This window comes from Falco cherrug, chromosome 1, assembly GCF_023634085.1.
Source record: "Falco cherrug isolate bFalChe1 chromosome 1, bFalChe1.pri, whole genome shotgun sequence".
In the NCBI taxonomy this organism is placed as follows: domain Eukaryota; kingdom Metazoa; phylum Chordata; class Aves; order Falconiformes; family Falconidae; genus Falco; species Falco cherrug.
The window spans coordinates 74,753,260-74,777,007 of NC_073697.1; the positions used below are offsets into that span (position 1 = coordinate 74,753,260).

A 23,748-nucleotide genomic window follows, 5' to 3' on the forward strand; every position below is an offset into this window, starting at 1 on the left:
TAACTGCCTGACTCTTGAAATCAGTAAATTAACTTTAAGCAGTTAATTAAAATATTTTCTGCCTTTATAAATCTGACAGAAAGTGACTGTTTTGCCTTTTTCCCCAAAACATGTAACCAGTGTGTTGCAAACAAGAAACCATTAAACTCAAGAGGTGGTAGAGTGAGGATGGCCAACCCTCACCCAGCCAATTTTTCAGCTGTATTGCAAAAGAACTCCAAGGCTAATCCAGAGGGTTTAGGGTTTGGTTTCTTTCTTTTTTTTCTTTCTTTAAACCATAGGGGTTTTAACATCACTCATTTCCTATTAATTTACATTTGCTTCTTGTATGAACCATTTATGCAGAGATGGCACAAATTACATTGTTATAGTCCTATGAAGAATGTTATATTGTTTAAAACCCTCAAATCAGAGCTTTTAGATTTTCAAGCACCTTTAAAGCTTTTCTTTCCAGGCAGTACATTAAAGAGACAGACAGGATGCTTCAAAACAAGGCTTTGAAAACTGTATTTAAAAATTATGAAATTTCTTCAGTTTTCAGGTTTGTATTTGTGAGTGTCTGTTGTCAATAAAAAACTTAACTAAGGCAGCATATGTGGTTATGCAGCCAAAGAGAACAGAAAATGCTTATCACTACTGATTTCAGTTAAATACCTGCAATTGATGCTGAAAGAACTGAAAAAGGAAATGGCTACTTTAAGAGAAATAAACCTCATATGCAATGTTTATCACCTTTTTCCCACTGACCTCCAACATTCATCTCCGTGCCAGCACCACTCATCCTATATGAGCGTCATCTCTTCCTACAATCTGACCGCTTTGACTCCAGCATTTTCCCTCCTGAAGCTGCTGCCATCTGGAACAGCTGTTCTTTACCTCTCCACCTCATTCACCTGTCATCTCTGTGCAAATCTCAGCTGAAAACATTAATTTTCTCCCTTGCCTCCCTTTCTATTTCCCTTGTTTTATTTAGCTCCATAAAGTAAAACTAAACATGGCTGAGAACACACTTGGTATGGAAGGTGCTGCAAACTGTGTCTTCTCCACAAAGACGAGTATTTGTGTACCCAGGTAACCTTTAAGGGTACAAAGATTTTGTCCAACAATATGCCTTAAAACAATTTGGTTTTAACCTCATGGACCATTCAAAGCAAACTGACAAATGCTTCACTGTGGGACACCCCTGTGCAGTGATGACATAGCTCAGCAAACATCTGAAGGAACAATTCTAAATGGCTACTAAGTCACAAGGTTAAGATTAAGGAGAGAAAAAAAAAAAACAACCAAAAAAAAACAAACCAAAAAACCAAACAAACTTGGAAAATAATGATAGTAATTAGTTGAATTCTATCCCTGTAGAGTGATTCTGTAACAAATGCCACACTGGAAGGAAGGGAACACGCACAGGTTTACACATACACAGGGCAGCTGTTGACTGTGTTGCAAAACAGCATGGCAAAACAAAGACCTTCCAGCCAACACTGCAGAGTACAGCTTCTTATTCTAAAGAAGGGAAATGTCAGCTTAAGCCTGGCGTTGTCCCCAGAATAATCCAGGTCATTTATTGAGTAGAGGATTTGGCATATGCCACCATAAAAATCCCCTTGAGCTCCACAGCCCTTCCACCAGGCAGCGGAGAATTGCTCCCAAGACAGTGCATTTGTCAGTCCAGCATTAAGTTACTCAACAGATGCTCCTTCTTGAGAATCTTTCTTATTCCTATCACACACATATATCCCCAATAAACTCCAATGCTTTTTTGCCCATTTCCCAGCCTGACACAAATCCTGCATCTGATGGCATCTAAAGGTATAAGGAAGCAGATTAGATGAAACTTCATGCAGCTGTCACAAACTACACTCTCTCACTCTAGTATAATTGCTCCAGTTTTGCTCTGACCGCTGCTTATTTCATTCATGCCTCCATGTATCAGATGCAAACTTCAAAATTTCTCCTCTAACCACCGCTACATCTGGCATTTCAAACAAACTACCTCACAGAAACAAGACATTATCCATGCTCTAGCGCAGGAGTATCTCCATCAGTAAAACAAATACATATGCAGGTGAATTGCAAAGAAGTTGTAATCATAGTTCCCGCCTGAGCATCCTAGCAGAATTAGATTGTCTTCCTTCAGAAACTAAGGCCTTATTCATTAGAGTATCTAACTTAGCTACACAAAAAGCCTTTAAAGATATAATAAAGATGACACTGCTCCTTTCAGGACATGGCGGTACAAGCAGCACGTGCATTATTACACTCCAAATAGTGATAAGAGAAATTTTATTTCATAACTGATTCTCAAAGCTTAATCTCACTTGTTAAATAAATTGGAAAACATGAAAAAACCAAAACAAACCACTTTCACCTCCCCCCCCAAAAAAAACCACCAAACCCCCCACACACACAAAAAAACCACATACACCCCCGCCAAAACAAAACCCAAAATACAAAATCCCTGAATAATTTTGAAATTGTTACTATTCTCATATATACATTTTTAGGTCCCTGTGTTTTATTTCAGCTATGTTCCATGTGTCTATATAGATCTCTACATTACACAGGTTGGGGGGGTACTGTTTTTGTTTGTTTTCTAAAAGAATAGTAATTTCTATGAAAAGATAAAATATATTGTTTGGATTGTACTAATCATGCTGGAATATTTTCCTTTTCCTGTGGTTTAAGGAATCATCCTCTTATTGACAGCACTGAATTTTCTGACGTGAAACAGGTCTATCTAAATTTTTACAGCTAGCTCAAAACGTAGCCTTTAGCTACGAATACTTTTAGTATAAGGTATGATTTTCTTGAAGTCACACTGAAGTTTTGATGCTTCTTTCAAATAGTCTTTTAACCAAGTCAAACAAACAATCCAAATAAATGGTATCACACTTTAAAATTACTTCCATAGTGTGAGCTACATACGCTCTCATTTCTTCATGTACAGCTGCAAAATGAGAACCCGAATGATCACAAATTTATTTGGAGTACGTGCCCAAAATGAACCCTTTCAACTGTAAGAAAATTTGTTAAAGAAAGTAATGAACAGCTGAGGAGAAAAAGCAATTTATTCCTACAGATAGTGTGAGACATCCACTCTCTAGAAAATGATGCAACAAAAAAAAACTATTTACGAAGCAAAAAAGTCTTCAAAATTGTAAAAAAGTAGATGCTGTTCATTTCTTTTCAACCCCCACTGCTCACCTCAGCTAAAACAGGCATCACACTAAACATGTCATTACTAACTATGCTCAAGGAGTATTCCCATGATCACATCAGGAGCCGACATGCTGACACAGCAACTACTTTGCACCGGTTTCCCCTCCTGCTTTATTAGCATGTCATTATTTTCAGCTTTATTTCAGAATCTGGATGAGGAAAGCACAAATGTAATTCTCTATTGGCTTTTTAAAAAACCCTCAGCACATCACTAGTGTCCTGTAGCTTAGCAGAGAATTCTTTGTGTTTAACTATCTCATTCACCTCGATCATGTCACCAGGAATCTGTCAATTTAAATGTACCTAGACTAAATCATACAAATGCTCAACAAACTCACCAAGTAGTAATGACATCATTAGAAACGCTTTTCAAAGATCACTTGTTCTACTGACCCATACATTTAAAAATATAATCTAAATTAGATATTATCAGCTATTTCTATTATTATCTCAACTTAGTCATCAATGACCAAGATGAAGGGGTGGAGTGTATCCTCAGAAATTTTGCTGAAAACACAAAACCAGAAGGAGCAGCTGATACACCAGAAGTCTGATGCGGCCACTCAGCAAGAGCTGGACAGGCTGGAGAGCTGGGTCGAGGGTAACCTCGTGAAGTTCAGCAAAGGCAAGTGTAGGGTCCTGCACCTGGGGAGGAACAACCCCATGCACCAGTACAGGCTGGGGCTGACCTGTTGGAAAGCAGCTCTGCAGAGAAGGACCTGGGAATCCTGGTGGACAGCAACTTGCCCGTGAGCCAGCAGTGTGCCCTGGTGGCCAAGAAGGCCAGCGGCATCCTGGGGTGCATCAGGAGGAGTGTGACCAGCAGTTCGAGGGAGGTTGTCCTCCCCCTCTACTCTGCCCTGGTGAGGCCACACCTGGGGTGCTGGGTCCAGCTATGGGCTCCCCATGTCAAGAGACAGGGAACTACCAGAGAGGTTCCAGCAGAGGGCTGTGGAGATGATCAGGGGACTGAAGCATCTCTGTTTTGAGGAAGGGCTGAGAGAGCCGGGCCTGTGTAGCCTGGAGAAGACTGAATGGGGATCTTATCAATGCGTACAAGTATCTAAGGACAAGTGTCAAGAGGATGGGGCCAGGCTTTTTTCAGTGGTGCCCAGTGGCAGGACAAGGGGCGACAGCACCAACTGAAACACAGGAAGTTGCTTCTGAATAGGAGGAAAAACTTCTTTACTTTGAGGGTAACAGAGCACTTGTACAGGCTGCCCAGAGAGGCTGTGGAGTCTCCTCTGGAGATATCCAAAACCCACCAGGACAGAAGACTGCAACCTGCTCCAGGAGAACCTGTGTTAGCAGTGGGGTGGTCCAGAGGTACTTTCCAATCCTGAACATTTTGTGATTACGCAATTTCTATAATAACTTGCACAGTTTAGTAGAATCAGCCCAGAAAACATAAAAATGGGAGAGAAATGCATCGTGACTGCAAGGATGAAGTATGAAGAGAATTAAAGCAATGCTCATCTTTCTATTGACTAAGAAAAGACAAAGTACACTGCTTGCAGTGTTTTCAAGTATTATGATTTTATTATCTATGAAAGTATGGCATTTCTGGACCTCAATGTCCCATATTAGTCTCAGGAAATTAGGCATTTCATTTCAAAGAGGAGGGGGAGTACATGGATTAAATGCCATTGTGAATTGAGGTCACAGTTCAATTTCAGCACATAGGCTTGATTTTTACTCTATAACATTACATACATACACCTCACCAATAGAATCAATATACAGTTTGCCCAATAATTTTCCAGTTCACAAGTCCAGTAATGTTTGGAGAGAAAAGGAAGAAAATGAGGAAATGTAAAACACAGTAACTTTCTGAGTGACTATATGATCTTCTCAGCAGATGCTGATTTGACAAAAATTCTTTGCCCCAGCCTGTTCCAGTGTCTGAACCCAATTCCACTGTATTATCTACTGCTGCTATCTCATTATTATTCTGAATAAGAAACTTTACCCTGCTGCTGGGAAAAGGGTGACCATTCTCTTAACACTCAGAACTGGAAGCTAGGGGGTTTAAGTCCTCATGGCAAACCTCATCAGAGATTTCCTTCAGGGCTATGAGCATATTGCCACAGATGTAGCTCCCCAATATGAAATCAGGTTAGGAGACATTAATGTCAGGGGGTTTAAATCAATAAGACGGGTATTTGAGATCCTGAGATACATTGTAGAATAAAAGACCATGTTATTTGTAGTCTATATGAGTGTCTGTTTGGAAAAAAATGTATAGAATCAATTCATTTTAACTATAATGGCAAATGGCTGGCTATACAACATACTATCATGTCTGACTGAATGTATACATACAGCTTTAGAAGGCCAACTATGTCATAATGGAATTATTATCAACAAGAACAAGAGGGACTTGATGTGTTTGAGAGTCTAGCTGCACTCATGTAGGAATTTAGAAGGTCACATACAGAGACCTTCCCTTGTGCACACAGCTGCCATTATCATGGAATTCAGTATGCACTACATACAGCTGGACCCTAAATCTCACTTGTGACACATTTAGAGCATCTGTTAAGTTTTCCAACTGACTGATAGGCAGTTGAATATATGTAATCACATCTTGATTTTTATCAGCAAAGGGAAAACATCAGCATGCTTTGCCTTTTTCTAAAGTTGACTAAGTTTTAGAAACCCTTTAGAAAGGGCACAGTAAGTTTGGTTTTGTCACTGCTGCACAAAGGGAGCGGAAATCTTCCATCTCCTCTGTATCAGGAGGGAGTTTCTAGCAGATGTGTCCTCAGCTACCTCACAATCACACAGCAGATGGCAGGCACAGCACAGGGCTTGGGGGTCGAGCCCCCCGACCCGAGGACCATGGCCAACTCATGGGGGGTCAGCGGGGGGACTCTATCTCGGGGCAGAGTCAGTCCCTTGCATCTGAAGTCACAAGCCTCAGGCATTTCGTCCCCAGAGGCTCCCTACTCTGCATCACAGGGATGTTGGCCCCAGAGTGCATCTAGGCCAAGCTGAATTTTTTGAAAACACTACTTGTTTGTTCATTTTAATTTTTTAAGACTTTTACAGCTCCCATGATGATGGTGAAAGTGACAGCAGGGTAGGATGAAGAGCACCTGTGCCAGTTCCTTCTGCAGAGAACATAATGTCCTCCTGCCCACCAAACTAAAGATAAGATTTCTCTTTCTACTTTATATACCTTGTATTTTCACAAGCACAGCTAAAGAAACTGAACAATACATCAGCACATATTTTTCACTATTTAACATCAGACGTAAAAGAAAGTTAAAATAATCACCTTAACAGAATATCTTTGCCAAAACTAAATCTACACATACATATGGAAGGTCCACATGTGACTTTAAGCAGCACAGGTGAGCCCAGAGAAACTTCACTGTGGTTTTGGGATTACCACTGATGCAAGACTGCTCAAGCAACAGAAGCATCAGGTTTACTGTCTCCACCCCCCACAATGGACTTTCGTAAAGGTCTGCTTCTGATATAGAAGGGTTGATGTTTTACCAGGCCACACCACATGCAATGCCATTTTCCCCAAGACCACTGAGAGTGGTTGACCATACATTACATATACCTGCATACAGGTTGCTGCTATCTCCAAAACACATTCTTTAAGCAACCACAATTGCATTCATTTTTAATCTAACGAGAAAAAAAAAATGTAGCAAGTATACAGTCCACACCTAATGAGAATACATGAAAAAAACCACCCACATTATTTTCCAGGGAAGCCATCCTACCTGAAAATCTTGCCATCTTCTTCTGCAATCTGGTGGACGTATACAAACAAATTGCACATTACAGGTATTAAGGAATTAGAGAAGCTACCCTTTTAGTTGGACAAAACAATTAAACCAAAGATTAAAGAGCTGGATTGGAGAATGAAAGTGTTTTCCTCCACGTTTCTCCATTCACACCCAATTTCAGCAAAAGTTATGTATACACAAGCCTAACTTTAGGCATATGAATCTCTCTCAAGTCACACCTTAAAATGAGACTCTGCTGAGCTTAATGCAGAGCTGCCAACTTTGTATGGCACCACTTACTCTAACCACTGCAGAAGGTACCTCTGCTCACTCTGCAAGCCACACTGTAAAAATACACAGCCCATTTCTGTTCCTTTTTTAAGTGATTAACCCTGTGTTCTCAGTGCAGCTATACATCTGGAACATCATACAGGCAACAGAGCAATTCCTTCCCTTTACTGCTTTCAGGTTTCTAACTTTAAATATTTGAAATGAAGTGGTGAATGAGGAATTTTACAGTTCTTTTCAGTATGGCAAAGAGGCAATATCTGTTTCAAATACAATGAAAGTAAGAAAAGTGTATTTATCATCTAAACACAGAGAAATCTCTCCATTCTTCTGCTTAAGCATGATTGATTTTGTCCCAATGTCCCAGTAAAACAACCAACATAGCTCTGCTTGTTTCTGACATCTAATATTTGTTTTAAATAACTTGACTACAGAAGGGTATTACACTTTATAATTTTTTTTTATTATCCCCCCCCTCCCCGAGTAAACTACCCAGTTTTGGAAGTAGTTAGAGGGCTTAACAGGTTGTCAAACAAAATAAAGGCTCAGCTTTTTATAAGGTCTTCTGAACAGACGTACATACAGTGAAAGTCAATGCTTCAGTAGGAAGCATCCTCATAAACTCATGAACATAATCAAAGGCATCTTAAAAGGCAATTCTAGAAAATCTCCTAGTAAATAATAAAATCCCTTCTCAGTTGCTCTCTATTCACGTTAACTTAAGTGATATTTCAGTAGAAGTGTAAAAACTACTTTATCAAAGGAATAACAATTGACATATGTCTTGCTTTTTTTATAGCCAACTGATTGCTCAGATTGCAGAACCACACAGATTTTGTTCCTGCAAATTGAAAAATACTGCATAAATACCTGTTGCGGCATTGGAGACTGCTATCTACTTCTGTATAGATGCAGCAGGGCACAATGTTACCATCATATAAACAATACATTTTAAACGCAATGTACCTTTCACAGGGTAAAAATTAAGATATATTTTGTCAACAGTTCCACTATAAACTTGATGTGGTGATTAACTACAGAGATAATATCTTCACATTCATTATGCAACAAATGAGCTGATAATAATGAGAAGCTTTTCATGTTTTCTATCATATCCATAACTATCAAGTTGGGGTCTAGCTGTGAAAAGCATCTGGTTTGGTAGATATTATTGCCATGTTATTAATATCCCATACAGAAAGCTAGTGTGATGATCATAAATTTGCTGAATAGTATCTGCATTCTTGAACAAAATATTAAAAAGAAAACTTATTATCTACATTCAGAGCTTGCTATATGCTGTTTTAGAACCAGAGCGAACACTGATTCAGTATACTATTTCGTCATTTTTATTAGCCCATATTTGTGAATGCAAGAATACCTCACAAAGCTATGTCAACAAGGATGACTGCATCCTAAAAAAAACCTTTTGTTAAGCATTTGTCATGGCTTACTGTCTTCCTGTCATACTTGTTGCTCTACCTTAACATGCAATTCTACTTCGTAATTTTTTTTAAGTTAAACTAATGCTTTAATTAATCAAATGATACAGACTGGTAGGTAGAGATGGAAGGAAGACTGCTGCCAAGCCATTTCTTTATGACATGGAGCAGCTGCAGCACCTGACTCCACTAGCAGCTGAACTTTTTAGAGACCAAGATTACCAATATGCTAAAGTCCCACAAAACTATGCCTACATACACACACAGAGAGATGTAAAAGCGCAAGGATTCCAGTGTGAGATTTTCTGAAACACAGTTTTTTGCATTTTCTTTCCTATTTCACTCTAAAATTTACACAACCCTTTGCTGCACGTAGTTTAATCATTTCATGCAGTACAGCAGCCTGGCTTATAACACTGAAATACAAGTGTTGACACTAAAGATTGCCATTGGGAGGGTATTACAGGAACAGGTTATTTCTGGAGTACTACACTGTATATAGATTTAGCCTCCTATTCATTGTAAAATAAGACAGAGAGGCGCTGAGTCAGCATATCATAAAGTCACAGAATGGTTTGGGTAGTAAGGGACTTTTAAAGATCTTGTTCACACCCCCTGTATCATAGCAGGGACAGCTTCCACTAGATCCGGTTGCTCAAAACCCCATTCCAACCTGACCTTGAACACTTCCAGTGATGGGTCATACATACTTTCACTGGGTGTCACAGAGAAGTACAGACAGACACCTGTTAAATATATTGCTTTTAAAAATCTATCTGATACCACGTGTAGTGTTATGAATGCCATGGTCGAGAATTAAATAACAACAGGGAGGAAAGCAGCAGTGAAAAACTGGTTTATGTGCCTGACTAAAAGGCAAAGGCTGACTCTGAAATTAATCCTTGTCTTAAACAGCTTTTCTTTTCTCTAGAGTGGGTTTTTATTCTGCTGGAGGAGAGGCATTCAACAAACCTACACACAAACACAGTCTTTGAATGGTAATGGAAGAAACCAGACAAATTAGTCTCATAGCCATCTAGCCCGTTTTCTTGCCAAGGCAGGACTGCCCTGTAGAATGCAATTTACATTCCAGTTGAAAATTAACATGTAACCTCTTTCACTCTTATGTCACGAAGAGGGTAACAAATCTGGAAGCAATCAGTTTCCGACTTCAACACAAAAAATAGTTATAAAAATATAAAAATCCCCTAAGAAATAGCCACTTTCCAAAAAGAGTACTAATGGCCCTGTCTCTACTACCGTTTCTTATTTACTTCTCAACACTTTTGCTGAAGTAGTGTTACTGCCCTTAATTGTAAACTTTGTATCCTATCATTTTGGTAAAAGGACAATGCATGGTGCTCTAAAATTTGCTTTACAGATATTCAGGGCTATGGGCTCAAAGTGACTTCATGATGATGGATACTGAATACTTAAATTCCTTGCCACTTTTTATAGAAGATAATGCCGTATTATCTTTGTAGTTCTTACACATGTTAGAAACAATAATTTCTAATTTGACAACTCATAATTTACACAAGTGTATAAAAAAATAGACTCTCAGAATATAACTCCCAGTAAGCTGTGTTAAACTTTTTATTTCAAAAATTTCACCCAATAGATTCTGGTAATGATGCTTCTATTTCAGAAAGGGCAAAGGAACAACTGGAATATAAGGAAAGTTTAATGTCATTCTACATGAGACACACCAAATATGACCAAAAAGGCCTGCTTTAAATTCCTTCAGTTCTCTGATGCAATTTGACTTCATGCTTTGTTTTTAATAGCCCTTAAGTTCTTCAGCAATATAAAGCTCTGAAAATTGCAACACTGTCATATGAAATGACTGTGAATTTGCATTTCCCAAAGCCTCACTGCAGGTCAATTAAATGTAGTCAAGTTGTGCTAGTAGTTCACAGCATGCAATATATGTCTGTAAAAAAAACATTATTTTTTTTTAAATCAAGCCATAATTTCTGATTTTTAAGACAGAAACTATGTGAGGACTGAAGAACTATTTCTTCCATTGGTTTCTATTACCTTTGTGCTTTTAGAAGGCAAAATTTAAAAGTAAGAGTGAGACAGCAGCTGAGCTATTTCCATAATTTGTGCATGTTTCAAACAAGTCTTTGAATCCAAATATTCCCTTCCTCTTTCCCACATTTGTAGAAGACTTCCTAAGATAGTGCTATGTACTAGGTTAATTACAAACGTGGGGCTGAGAACCTATTTCTCTACCATTTAAAGAAGTAACCACAGGAGAAATAAATGAAGCATAATGTCAGCCTCCAGCTTCAGGTCCACAGTTGCTATAATCTCAAATCACCCCAAGTTCACAAATATTTTTTAGAAACTAACCTGGCCTTTGACTGTTTTAATGAAACCTAGAATCATACATTTGGTTTATTTCCTGTCAAGGACCACTTACAAAAAAGCCCTATGCAAGTGAATAATTATATTCCCATTTTAGAGATTAAGTAATATTAAGCAGATGTGCAGTGACTTCTCAGACACTAATTAGTTGCCTGCCAAAATTAGAAGAATCTAATAAAAACCTGATTACTCAAAGTACCTGTCTTTATCACTTAACACATATAATCTTGGAACAATGATATTAAAATAATAGTAAGTATGTTATTATTATAGATCCTAGTTTTCCTGCAAATTTAATAGGAAACCAGGCTTGGGTTTTTTTGTTTGGAGAGCTTTAAGGCGGGAGGTTGTGGGTTTTGGTTTGTTTTCTTGGTTGCTTGATTGTCATGGTTCTTTTTTTAAGTGAAGTGGCTGCAAACTGAAGGTGACAAAAATCTTGTGTGTGATGTCTTGAAGATCATTTTAAATTGAATAGACTTGATATTTAGTAACTTAGGTAAATATTTTTTTTAATTTTAACACCTTATTGAAATCAGAAAGAAAAATGCAAGCTTGAAAGTAGCTAAAGAAATTAAGAGTTAATGTTACACTGGAAAACCAAGACAAATATTGTGTCATTAACCATATTCAAATTTAAACATGCAATGTAGAGACTGGAAAATGAATTTTAAAAATTCCAGAAGTTATACTTGTGGAGGGATAAAAACTCTTTATATTATTTCAGGATCTCTACTGATCAAGTTTGTGAGGAGCCAACCAAAGTGAGAAAGAAGCACTTTGCAGCAGCCAGTTGTAGCCAGCAGATCATTTTGAGAAAATGTTCTTATTAACGTACAAAAGCGAAAAAAAGAACAAGCAAAACCCCCACTATCATGAAATATAGATTATTATTTTTTTTTTTTAACAAAATACTAATAGAAACTAAAATAGTTCCTGTTACCAACATCCTGGGAACAGATCGAGGTTTTGTTTCCTTTGAGTCAGCAGCACAGTAACTATAAACAATATGCATTTTATTTTCTGTCATTCGATAAGTACCCAAGTGATGAATGAACAGGAAAACCCATGTGAGAAGCGTAACTTTCATAGTATCCTTCTTGTAGTCACTACTAGCAACTGTCCCAGTTCACTAGCTTAAGAAAAGACATTGCTTATAAACTACCAATGCAACTTTGACAAAACAGCCCTAGTAATCATGTATATAATAAATATGAATGCTATAGAAAATCAGGAAATTATTTTACGAAGCAGAAGGATACATGTTTCATTCAACTCTAGAATCCAAATTCTGGCCTCCTTTGTACTTAAATACTTCAGTGGATACACTTAGCTCCACTTTCCAGTTACTTCTGCCTTAATCAAATCCTTTTATGGTTTGGGAAAAGGTGAGCAAACTTAGCTGTCACTGATTTTGCCTGCAGGCCTGTCACATGACTAGACATAAAGCTTTAAAATTTGTCTACAGGTTTTGAATCTTATTATTACTGCATCATTTTAATTAATTATTACTGTATTATTACCAGTTAATGCAGAATACCTTGAGTATATTGTGGCACATTTTATTTGGGAGAATGTTGAATGAATTTCTACCTAATATGAATGCTTCTTGCACCCGTTACTCCTAGTACTTGATTTCCTTTTCAGAGGTTAGTAAAAATCCTGCAAATTTAAGCACCGCAAGAGGGATTCCCTAGAAGAGTGTTGCAAACACAACTGATTCCTTAGATTTGGGGTTTTTTTTAATATATTTCTCTTGTTGGCTTGTTTCCAAGCAAAAAGAGGATATCTAAATATTCCATATTTCATAGTAACAGAAAAGGCATTTCTAAGAATTAGATTGCAGCTGCAAGCATGGCTTCAAATTCCTCATTTTTAAAGGCGGGTACTCCTTTAGTGAAGTCATGATCTTCCATGCTAGATCATCAGTGTACAATCATCTCCTGTCTGTAACTAAGTTAAATTTATTGTAAAATAAAATTTCTGAAGACTATGAAAACTATACTGCCCAGGATTAGAGCTATGTACACACTGCATAACAACAGAGTACGTATACTAAACCGGCCCTTAATGAACAGGAATATTTAGTGACAAAATGGTACTACAAGTGCGTATTCACATCCAGATCTCTTCCATATCCTGCATTGCAGATACAATGTAATGTGAGTTTATAGTCAGATATGCAGCTCTAAAATCAAATTGTAGGTTGTAATCCAAGGTGTCATGAGCAAAATTCCACTTACTTCCTCTTGATAAAAGAGAAATAATAAGAACTCAGGACCAGCTAATGCTCTACAGAAAAAAAAAAATTAAAAAATTACTCATTGGATTGACAGGGCAAGCAAAAAGTATTAAAGTATTTCACTGATTCTTGGATTACAGAGGATTTTCTTTCAGTATTACCCTTCCAGCCTCTAGTCATCCCAGTAAAACATCTGATGATTCCTTTTACAGGCTGAAGAAAAATAAGCCTCACAAAGCATCTTACACACCAATCAAATATAAGCATTTCTGTTTTTCAGTGGGTTTCTGTGTGATCCCCACTCCCCCACCCACCCCCCACCCATATATTCTTCCTCTTTGGTCTTAGAAACAGAATTCTAAAACAAGACTCCCTGAAGCATAAGGTACAATTTACACCAGGCACTGAAGAAGGCACAAGAATGCAGAACCCTGCCAGTTGTGCCATTACTATACAGAACCTTCCTACATTTCTCTTCCCATCCTCCTTCACTTTCATTGGGCTTTGCTTCAATTAACTTTCAATTACTTTCCGGACAGTAGAACATCTTCACCAGTGCTATAAATATGTGTGCTACAGAATACCAAGATGCTGTGCTGGTGGCCAGGACATTTTCATGGGACATAGGAGTTTAAACTCCTAAAACAGAATAAAACGGAGCAGAGCTCTTGAGATCTTTTTACAAGTTCTTCAGTAATGTCATAGAATACAAAAGAAAATCGCAGGATCCTCCACATTCCACTATGCTTCATAAGCAAGGCAGTTCATGCATCTGACTCCTATCGAAAATTCAAGGATGTAAATCCCAAAGGACTTTCATACTATGGCTCTCTGTTTCTTACAATTCAGGAAAGAGCAAGGTTTGAAAACACAGCTTTATGATCAGCTTTGCTTATAGAAACCAATATGTATTCTGGCTGAAGTTTCAGCTTCTCGCTTTGGTCATCTCGGAACATAATCACAAAACACACATGCAGACCATGTGTGTTTCTGACCCAAGCCCCAGTAGCTGATAAAAGCTTGATGCCTGAGTAACTTTTTACCATTGAATATGTAACACCGGCTATTCCACCTCTTATAAACTGGCTTTGGAACAATTACATATCCTCAGAAGCTTTTAGTCTCCATTTCTGCTTATTTCTCTATGTCTGAAGGCATATGCCCAGAAAACTGGGAAAAGAACCTGTTAACTCAGGCTTGAATATGAACGACTTAGCATATTTCGCTTCTCTAATTACTTTAAAAAAATCCCTTGATACTTCTTTATATAAGGTGGTAGGGAAGTTCCTTTTCTTATCTACGCAGCGTATCTAAATAAACACATCATGCTAAAAGGTCACATTGTATTTACAGTCTGCAATAAGCCACCATGCAATATGAAATTCATGGAAACTTTGATTAAAAAATGAAAATGCATATACAAGCTCACAGAAGAGGAACACTCGGCAGAATTATTATCTGTGCATACTCATGCATACACACTCTCTAAAGGAAAGTGAAGAAGGAAAAGAACATGTTTCCCCAAAGAGAAATGGCATGATGCATTTTCAAAATGAAGGCAGAGCTTACTAAAAGTGTAACAAAAATTGTTCAGGTAGAAGTCATTTGGGGTTTGTAGGCTCTATCCTAGAACATGAAAGAATGACAAAGCTAACGAAGACTATTTCATTACAGTTCTTCTGTGTTAGCATATATAGTCTATTATATGAGTCCATGTCACAAGCTTCATTATAACCCTAAAGAATAAGGACCCACAATTCAAAAAAGTGGCAAATCTGGAAAAGAAAAAAAATACAACCACCATCACCAAAACCCAACATTGTGAGGCCAGTTCTGCTTCTTTAAGTGACCACTCACGCTACTGAGTCATTATAAAACCTTTTAATTTCCACCTAAATTTTCATAAATAAAATCTTCCAACCGCCTCTTCCTACGACTGTAGAAGAGCCTGTTTACCATACTACAATTATAGATTTACAGATTACCTGACTTTCTTGCACTTGTTCTTTTTATATTTGGTTACTTTCTCAAAAATATGCAGAAGAATTAGGCAGAATTTCAGGAACAAAAATAATACCTGAACTCACATTAAAAGATGGGAAAATTTATGCACAATAAGATGATCAAACAACAATTAAGAGTGATTGAGCAGCCATAATCAGTCATTAAATGTAAAAGGGAAAACATTTTCTAATAAACTCCTATAATGAAGTTATTTTTTCTAAGAAGCCAGCAGTAAACAGCTATCCATGCACCTTTCATCAACAATATCTTTATTTTGTAGCCTGTATTTCCAAAAACATTTGAAAAATCAATAGCAATCTGCAGCTCTACTGTCATTTAAGTAATAAACCTTCTTTTGAAAATATCTTCCAGTATCTCCTGGGCTGCTTTTTGCAGCCTTTTTACTATCAAATACTATATGCAGCTTTTTGCAACAGTATCAAAATCCTGGCGTCATCTTCTGAAAATAAAGGGGAGTAGAACCATGTTTCAAGAAGTGTGTGGTGTCTGTGATGCAAAGCATGCAAGTACCAGGTTACCCTCAGATACTGGAAATAGTATATGTGGTTTTAAATAAATAGTTATTACCATTTCAATAAAAAAAGAACCTGTAAAAGAGTTTTTTTAAGCAGCAAGCAGGAAAGTAATCATGATAATCATTGCAGAGAGGCTAACCTGCCTTTCACCTGTTACGTTGTTCAGGTACTGAAACAGTCTTGATAGGAATGTAATTAACTGCTTCTTTGAGAAACTAGAACTAATTTTCGGAAAGGTTATTTGTGACACATTTCCTGAGAAACCTGAAAAACTCTGGGTTTCAGGAAAAGCCTGACACTTGACCTACATTCTGCAATAAATCAATGCACACAGGACTGCTTGGTATCTCCACACAAGTCGAGCATGTATCGTCCGTCATCTTTAAAACAAAACCATTCAAACCCAGATTCTCACCAAGCATGGAGACTCAGTGTTGGTAGGGCATGGTAATTAAATAGACAGAATTTTTGCAGCCTTGGAAAACCAATGCTAAGAGCTTAGCTCTTTACTCCAGGGAGCAAAAAATCACCAGTAGATAGAGACTAAAACCCTCTGTCAGGAATTCTCATATGTCCACCAGTTTAAGTTACATTATAAAAGAATTGAATATATTTGAATATATATTCAATACATATCCAATTTATTTTTCCCCCTTTTTCAATTGCAAATCCTATAAACAGGAGTCAGTGTGAAAAGAGCAGTTACAGAAGCTGCAAATGAGATAAAAAAAAAAAAAAAAAAAGAAGAGGCAGAAATGGCAAGCAAATTACCAAAAAAGAATTTCTAACTTTGCATTACTTCCCGTAGACTTACAGTGGGGTTAGAGATATTATCCAGGCAACCTGACCTGGCTGCAGCCATTTTGCAAAAGAATGGCATTGCGCAAGTGAAGTCCTGTGCTGAAGTGCTGCAAACGTAGAGTAGTAATCGGAGGTTCACTTTTTACTGTCATTTCAAGCATCTCTCTTGCCAAATTAAAGGGCTTGGCAGGTGATTAAAGAGTGACCTGAGGTTGTACTTTAAAGGAAAATATGGCATAGGCTGCATGTCATCTGCAAGGTAAACACATTCTTGAAGAGCAGCTGATCGTAAAGTCACCCTAGGACTCAATGTAGTTGAGGTAATCTGAACCAGAAAAACAGCATTTACAGGGTGCAGACAGTTTTTCCTACACATTTCAGCAGGCTCAAATACCATGCTAAGAGAAAAGCTTACCCAGTCAACATTCACTACACTGATTTATGTAGTAGGCCTCTCTCATGCACGCATATTATCCTTCAGCGTTATTACTGTTAAGCTACCAGATCTTTCAAAGCTGTTTGCTAATCAAAAACCCACCAGGACTATCCATTTGCAACTGAAGAACATAGTGTCAAGGAAATTTCTATATATATTGTGTGAGGAAGAGACACTTCCTGTAGCTTTGCTGCCTTTGAGGGGCAGACATGCCAAGTGCTGACAGGAGGATGAATAGAGCCAGTCATGCTAAACATGCATCCTATTGTTTTAGGCTGTGTTGGTCAGATCCACTGTCAACACATTTTCTGTTTCTCCCTCTGCCTCCCCCCCCCTTTTGTTGTTGTTGTTGTTGGCAACTTATATTCATCCTGTTGGATTCAAGAATAATATGCTGTGAACTATGCTGTATCTGCTGGAGCCACTCTTTTAAAGAAACACATACACATTTAATATTCTGGGTTTGGATTTTTTTCCCCCAAAAGGAATCTACAGATAACCCCTTGGGAAGTAAGAAATGTTTTCCTCCTTTTGAAATTAAACCAATCTTGTGGAAATTCACCGCATTCCCTCCTCACAACAAGGACAACAGGGTTTCAAAAGAAGGCATTGCCTGGGGGGGCACACCCCTCCACTGCACGCATGTGTGCTGCCACACACACATGTACGTGTATACATGTAGGTTTGCACCTCTTTATTATTGCTTTACAAAAATTATGTTCTGAAGGGAGCAGTCTCCCAAAATTTAATCATGCTTTTTTTAAAAGACGGGTAGCCTGACCAATGATTTGGCCAATAACCCAGCCTGAGCAAGTTCTTTTGGGCAGAAGGAGCTCGTGTTGAGTTAGAAACCTCAACGTGGGACATGCAAGTTGGGATTCAAATGTGGACAAAGTCTATGCACTACAGGCGTTTAAGACAATGCCTATTCTACCACTTTTTGTGAAAAAATTGCAGCTTTTCTACATTTTTTTCACATCCATCTAAATAATTCCTTAAGCCAAAATAAAATGTTAAAAAATGAAATTAAACCAAATAAACTCTCATGAAAGCTGTTTTATTGTGTAAAGATACTTGTGAATGACGAGGTAAAAGCAAAAAAAAAAAAAAGTGTTATCCTCCAGATAAATATTTTACTTGCAGTGTCACAAATAGATGCATTTCCTGAAGGAACATTGTCCAGGACTTCAGTAAGGTCTAAAGATTATTCAGAAGTTTTTTTCTGCTGGTAAATGAACATAGGGGTGAATGATGCCTCAAAAGAGCAGGAGGCCTAACATAGTTTCAAGCTTAAAACTTCTGGAGCAAGGACAGTGACTTGCAAGACCTTAAAAGTCAATGACAATCCAGAAGGCAACTTTGGTTTTGTTTCATTTTCAAACCAGATTAAACCGGCAACTAGCCTTGAGCTTAAAGAACAATAAAATGTACACACACTGCAAACTGATTCCTTTCAGGTTTCCCCTTAGGGAAAGCAACACATCTGTCAGCTTAGGGAATGCCCTCTCTTGTCTTCCTTGTGGCCAAGTAAAGGAACTGCCTAAAGAGATGCTTATACCACAACCACTATGAATTAAAGCAAAAGATGGTAAAAAGATAAGTTGCCATGGCTATGGCCTACACACATCTGAAGAAAGAATGAAATTACAACCTACAGGGAGAGGCTGTCAAAGCGATGGATGGCAGAAAGTCACCCTGCTAGACAAAATAGGAAAGACTGTGATATCTGTTCTTTATCAATCACTCAAACTGCATCAGATTACTCTTTTTTTAACCCTCAAGCTTCAGGAAGGAGAAGACAGGCTTCTAAGGACCTCTATGTTATTGCAATGACAGGGAATCAAAGAAGAAATAAACGTTATGGAGGATGGGATCAAAAGAAACAGAGGCCTGTCAATCTGTTGCAGGGCACCTCAAAAAAAGGAGAATATTTTCTAAGCCACAAGATATCAAAACCTGTCATCCAGAAACTACCCCTGATCAGCAGGTCATGCATTGAGAGATTTTAAAACTATTCTACTGCTTCACAAACTTAAGCTGCTTCTGGTGACACCACCGAAGTATGAAAGATTTTCTAGATTACTGGGTAGACACATCTTACTTCAAACTCTACAAATTTATGAAGAAAAAAAGGAAAAAAGAAATGGCTTGCCAAGTTTGAGTTCTTTGACAAATATTTTGAGTAGTATTAAAAGACTGGAGAGTGCATTCTGAACTGTAAAATAATTATTTATTATTTTAAAAAAACAACAACGAACGAACAAACAAAATCTCCATGTTTTTTTAAATGGATTATTGAGCAAAAGATACTGACATTTCTGGGATGTACCATATGCAGACTTTGGAAACAAAGGAACAAATTCCCCTTGGCAATTTTTCGCACCCACATGCTTCAACTTTACCTTGCTAACTAGGTAATGGGATTGATTAGCCCATTATACTGTTCTCATCCTGTGTTATGTGACCTCAGCCTACAGCACATTCAAGCATGGGTACTCTTAGCAAGTCTCATTAATTTCTTCTTTAGTTTTGTTTTTCAGTGTTCTGTTCACTAATGCCTGGATCCTTTTTTAAACCCTCTTCTCAACTCCTCTCTTTCCCTTTCAGCTTTAGCTCCAGTTTGTTTCTCTGCTCCATTTACCACACTATTTCCAATCTATTCCTATCATCACCCACTAAGCCTCTGCGTTCTCTTGCAGTCTCTCTCAGGAATGTATTTTTCTATCATACCTATAAATCCTAGTCTGCCTTTAGAATATAAATACGATGCTTAAAAATTAAATAGGAAAAGATAACAAAGTAAGTCTAATCACTTCTGTACATTTTTATTTTCCATTCCAAACTTTTATTCTCAGTTACACTTTTAGAATGACTTTGTAAAAAAAAGCTATTTAAAAGAAATTGTGACTTCAGTTCTCTGGTTTCCAGTTGTATTATTACTTTAGAAATGCCTATCTATTTATTTTCCACGATAAACCCTAATTGCTGCACTCCTCCTACATCCACTTTCTTGCAACCTAAACACAAATAAGTAGGTGGAGAAGTAAATAGACATCACAAGAAAGGAGCACAAGTGCTAAGAGAAAACCCTGTTTTTATAAATCAACTCATTTCAGACGCCTTTATCAGATTTATTAACATAATGAAATTATCATTGGCTGCATGCAAATGGAAGTAAGAGCAGAATAGGTAATAATTTGTGGTTTGGCCGTATTTTTTGAAAGAAAAAAATATGTTTTTCCAAAAGCTTCTGATAATTGTCACTTTCCAATCTCACAGAAATTGTATGAAGATAAGTACATGAAGAAATGTGCAATCTTTTGATACTACAGTGGTTTGGGCTAAGTTGGAGCCCTAAGGTAGAATTTGTCTTGACCTCAAATTTGTCTAGCAATTCAAAAGAAAAAATAATCACTAAATATCCATATTCTAAGGGAATGCAAATGAATCTATCAAAGTGAGTATTCAGAAAGTCAGGAAATCTTAGTCTGGATTCCTCTCTGGAGCATTTGCTTACTCTTATCATCCCACAGTTAAAATCAGAAAAGCTTTAGCATAGTTATCGGTTTTCATTTTTAGAAGTGCACTAGGCTAGACTTGCTTCATAAATGAACTTGTAGTGATCCCACAGTTGCCATTTTATCAAGAAAAGATTTTTTGCCTATAATAATTACTGTTATGACATCCTGTAGCATTGCTAATTTGATGTTACAGGTTAGCTCAATGATTCCAATATTAGGTATTAATAATGAAATAAGTTGTTATGGGTTTTATATAAAGACTTAGTAACATGTAGTATACATTTTTATTATTCTAGGACTTCAAAATAATATTTTACGTCATTAGACTTAGTCTAGCTTTATTTAATTTAAATAGAAATACTACAGTAAGACTGAAATCAAACAGTCCCAGTGCAACACCAAAAATTTCTATCATTTTGCAGATATGCTGTTATTTCAGAGATGCCATTTCTCTTTTCTGAGCACAATGGTGCTAATTACAATATACAGTGAAGAGCATCTGGAATCTAAAAATCAACTTATGCCTCTGTAAAGACATCCATTAGCTTCAGTGGGCATTGAATCAGGCTGTTACTGCAGATCGGTCAATGTAATTCTCCTCGATGTGTCAGACATTAATGAAGTTAATGTGGGAAAGAACAGCACACAGCAAACAGCTGATGACAAAATTGCCCAAAGCGCTCACCTACCGCTGAAGCCTGCCCATCAAGCACAATTTCATAACCTTCTGAAAAGCTTTCAAACTCCAGACAATATTCTGTTGCTGTCATTAGAAGCACACTCAGTGACTTTTCTTAATCTGTTAAAGGTTAGTACTCACTGTTATTTGAGGTTACCTAGAAGCTGCATTCTGGCACTGCTTTACAACACTGATTCCAAGCAGGAATTTTTCTGCCCAAGTTTATGAAAAGTTTCATTCTCTGCTATCTACAAAATCAAAGTAACAACAGAATAGTACTTCACCACCTCCCAGCTCACCCCTGCAGCTGCCATAAAAGATGAAAAATTCACATCTTTCTTTCCTTCGGGGGCATGCTGCTTTTACAGAAATTGTGTCATCAGCTTGGACACCCTGCATTGCGTGAATTTCAACTCCACTTGTTTGGGAACGAAGAGTTTTGTTGGAAAAGTCACACATACATATATATAAATAAAACCCAGGTACCATTAACCTTGCAAAAATGAACTTGCCTTTGAAGGAGAGCTTTTAGATTCATCTCTAACTCAGCAGTTACTGACATTATTGAAAGCCTAGTCATATTAACCTTTGCAATCAAGAACCTAGAGTCTTCTGGTCTACCGATAACATAGGAACACAGATGGAAATTTCTAGCAAGTCAGTCAGCCTGTAGCCTCAGTATAGGGTACTAACTTAAGACTATATACTTCCCCAACCAGATTAACCCAAATAAAATATTAAAACAGGTCTAAGACTTCTAGTATTCTAATGACCTCATTTAGGTACCACATCATCTCTGGAGCACTGCACCACTCTGTCTGGACACTCTCTACATTTTTCCTTATAAAATGCCTTCTGTAAATATTTTTGTTGGTGTTCTCCAAAACTGCTCATACTTGGAACCTGATACACTTCACTTGCTCAGCCCCATGTCCGACAGGTGTGAACACAGACTCAGCATATTATTTCCTAATAAGATAACATGTACATAACTTCATGTAATGGTCTTAGTAAAATAAGTATTGCTCTGATTTCTAAAGGAAGGCATATGCTTGTATGCAAGCAACATTTTTAGAAGACATTTGAGATATTCTCCATTCACCTTTTCTGTGTGAGATTCTGCACACTCAGCACTTCTAACCATCAGATTAATACTGCATGCTAAACAGTTTCTTTGTCAAAGGCTCATCTATGCTGGCACACAAAAAAATTGAGATCAACGTAAGTAATTCTAGCATGAAAGTTTTCTTGCAGAGTATACTTCTCAGAAACTGTCTTCTTTTACACAGCTATGTTCCAGTAAAGATAGAATTACAGAAATTTAATCTCTTTCATTTGATATAGGCTCATTTTTCACGCTCCTTTTGCTTGACTCAACTTTGTTTCCAGCCTGGAATAAGTAGCTACAAGAAAAGTGTTTCTGTTCCACAGCAGAACTAGCTCACTGCTACTTTGACTCCCCTAAGTCAAGTTTTCAAAGACAGATTCTGGATAATACCTCCTCAATGCCAGATTCTTTTGGGCTTTCATTTTTATCTTTTTTTGTATCATTGTCCAGAGTAGATGTGGCACTACTAAGGACCATCTCATGCACCTCTTACTTAAAAAAAATTACTTTGTCTTACAGAGGAAACACAGAATGTCTGAAACAAACTGGTAGGTCTTCAGACGGGAAGACCTTAGATAAAAATGTTACTGAACATGCAGACTAGAGATCTCTGGCAACTTTGGCAAACTTTTTTCTTGTCTGACAAACACAGCCTAATGATTGTAAGATCTGTGCTCTGCGTCAGTAGGGCGTGGAAGGGTTTCAAGGAACTTAAAGCAAGGTTTCACCACACAGAAGAGAGAGGTGTCAAGACAGTGAAAAAGCAGATACCCCCACAGTTACAGAAAAACGCTCATAGATTAGAGGTGAAGGAGACTGGCTAGGAGTGGATTTGGATGGTGACAATAAACTTTACAATCTTTCAGGCCGGTTGCCAAGCACACAGAAAAAGAATTAGCTGGAAGCTAGGCAAGTTTCTGATGGTGACTCCTTTCCAATAGGAAAATTTCTGTTGGAACCCTGCCTGACTTCTATGCTGTTTTCTTCACCATCAGTTTCTTATCAAAACTGAAACACCTTGCAATTGGCTGGTTTCTGTAGAAAATACCAACTCTGATTATTAATTTTTTTCCTTTACTCTAAATGAAAGCCAAACTGATGCTGACTGTAGTTTGCCAAGCCTCAGATGACTCAGACTGAGTTGCTTCAGGTTAGAAATATCTTTCTGCCCTTGCCGAGAAACTATTTTCTCTTCATACAGAACAGAATCAGAGACTTGCAAGTCTTCTGCATTAAGGTGAACAAGTAAAACTTCAAGTGAGACAGCGCACTATTCTCTATTCAGTAAATCCCAAAGACGTTTTAAGATTCTGAAACTGCAGTCTAAATTACCAGGCTTGCCTTCTAGATCAAGAA

The 23,748-nt window shown here is 37.6% G+C and overlaps 1 protein-coding gene across 1 annotated transcript in view; it reads right to left on the bottom strand.

Annotated features, from left to right (window-relative positions):
- GRID2 (glutamate ionotropic receptor delta type subunit 2) overlaps positions 1–23,748 on the bottom strand; it is a 730,680-nt gene that overhangs the window by 584,818 nt on the left and 122,114 nt on the right. The window lies entirely within an intron of this gene.